This window comes from Hipposideros armiger, unplaced genomic scaffold, assembly GCF_001890085.2.
Source record: "Hipposideros armiger isolate ML-2016 unplaced genomic scaffold, ASM189008v1 scaffold_619, whole genome shotgun sequence".
Lineage (NCBI taxonomy): Eukaryota > Metazoa > Chordata > Mammalia > Chiroptera > Hipposideridae > Hipposideros > Hipposideros armiger.
The window spans coordinates 1,325,585-1,327,875 of record NW_017731969.1 but is presented as its reverse complement, the minus strand read 5'-3'; the positions used below and the strand labels follow the sequence as shown (position 1 = coordinate 1,327,875).

The following is a 2,291-nucleotide window of genomic DNA, read 5'->3' as shown; positions in this document are numbered from 1 at the left end:
CTTCAAGTAATTTAAGAAACATCCACAGCAGTGACTGCCCCAAGTTCTTTGAAAAGTGTCTCAGAGATGTTCATTGTCCTTTCAAGATTCAAGGTCAACAAAAAGCAATTGACTGGCTTCTTGGTTTAACTGTTAAACTTGAATATGGAGATGATGTTGAAAAGTACAAGGACTTGGTACCTGATAATACAAAAAATGCTGACAATGCAGCTAAAAATGCAGAGCCATTGATCAATTCGAATCTAAATAATCCTGCTTTTAAGGCTGGTGTAATGGCTCTGCCTACCTTCTTCAGATTCAGCATCTTGCTGATTACCAGGTAATACTTAAGGTCATTCGCATTTTGGTCTAGGAGCCCTGACACAGGATACAGTTGCTAAAGCAAATCAAACAAAAGAGGGTTACCCGTTGCTTTAGACAAAGGTGTTCTTGGTTTTGACACAGGAGATTCAGTTCTTAATGAAGCTACTCAAATTCTGCAACTGCTACATTTAGAAAAGCTCAGAGAGCTACAGACAAAAATCAATGAAGCCATAGCAGCTGTTTGGGCAATTATTGCCGATCCAAAGACAGACCACAGACTGGGGAAAGTTGGAAAATGAACTTTTAAGGGTTTGAGCCTCTCTCCTACTTAGTACAATTGGGAACCATGTGTATGCTCTGGCATGAGTTTGTAAATCAAATGTCACATTTTTGAGGGAAGAATTCCAGAAAATTGACTATGGTCTAGAGATTTATCATCATTGCTATTTCTTTAATAAAACTTGGGAAACTGGGAAAAAAAGAGATATGAGGTCTGACAATTAAGTATATGAACTTGTTGCAACAGTGTTGCTAACTTTTTTTGATATCAGAGGGATTATTCATTATGAATTTGTACCAACTGGCCAAGCAGTTAACCAAGTTTACTATTTGGAAGTGCTGAAAAGGCTGTGTGAAAGTTTGACAACCTGAATTTTTCGCCAACAATTCATGGCTGTTGCATCACAACAATGCACCAGGTCACACAGCACTGTCTGTGAAGGAAAGTTTAGCCAATAAACAAGTAACTATAGGAACACCATCCCTACTCACCTGATCTGGCCCCCAATGACTTCTTTCTTTACCCAAAGATAAAGAAAAAATTGAAAGGAAGACATTTTGATGACATTCAGGACATCAAGGTTAATACAATGACAACTCTCATGGCCATTCCATAAAAAGGGGTCCAAAATTGATTTGAAGGGTGTACTAGGCACTGGCGTCAGTGCATAGCTTCCCAAGTGGGGTATTTAGAAGGTGACTGTAGTGATATTCAACAATGAGGTATGTAGCACTTTCTCTAGGATGAAATCGTGAACTTAATTGTCCAGCCTCGTACATAGTCACAGTTACAAGCCCTTTTGAATAAATGTGCTAAGAAAAGGAGGTCATCAGATGCTGTCTAGAACAAATAGTAAATTGTCCTGGCAGCATGGAGCTTTCTCAGGCAGGTGTTTCAATGGGGGATGGGGTTGGGTAGCTGGGGCTACCCTAGGACACACCCTTATGCGCTAGAAGCCATGCTAGAGTTTGGTCAAGTCTCTTAGTCCAGAAGTTTGGATGGAGTGGTGATGGGCCTGTGTCACTGCTGGACTGTATTTTTCGGTTACTGATTGCCTACCACTTTGAAAATGAGACAGTTATTGTATTTCCCCTCTTTCTCACTGCACACTACCTGTCATCCTCTCAGCCTCTCTCACAACTTCAAATCATCAATCCCCCTCATTTGATCTTCCTGTCTTGCTACTGCCCCCTTGGTCTGTGCTTGGCCCTCGCCCTGCTTTTGCATCTCTTTTATGTCATCCATCAGTTCCTTGGCCTGAGGACAGGCTTTCTCTCCTCCAGAGAAAGGACGAAAAGCCTGAGCTCTGTATTTGTGCCCCTCTCTCTCTGTCTCTCCCTTTCTCTGTTTCTCCATCTTTTCCCTCAGTGTCCGCACCTCCTCTCCCATTCTCTCCTTTTTTTTTTTCAATTTTATTTTATTGTGCTAAGAGTGCTTACCATGAGATCTACCCTCTTAAAGTTTTGAGTGTACAATGCAGGATTGTTGATGGTAAGTACAGTGTTGTACAACAGACCTCTAGAGCTTAGTATACCTCTTGATTAACTGAAACTTTATGCCCGTTGATTAGTAAAGTACATTTCCCACCCCCTCCAACCCCTGGCAACCACCACTCCATTCTTTGATTCTATGAATTTGACTACGAGTATTTTAGATACCTCATTTAAGTGGAATCGTGCAATATTTGTCCTTCAACGACTAACTTATT

At 41.0% G+C, this 2,291-nt stretch overlaps 1 pseudogene; it reads left to right on the top strand.

Annotated features, from left to right (window-relative positions):
- The window catches only part of LOC109372211 (UPF0568 protein C14orf166 pseudogene), a 12,265-nt pseudogene extending 11,663 nt beyond the window's left edge, over positions 1-602 (top strand).
- Positions 603-2,291: the final 1,689 nt, after the last annotated feature.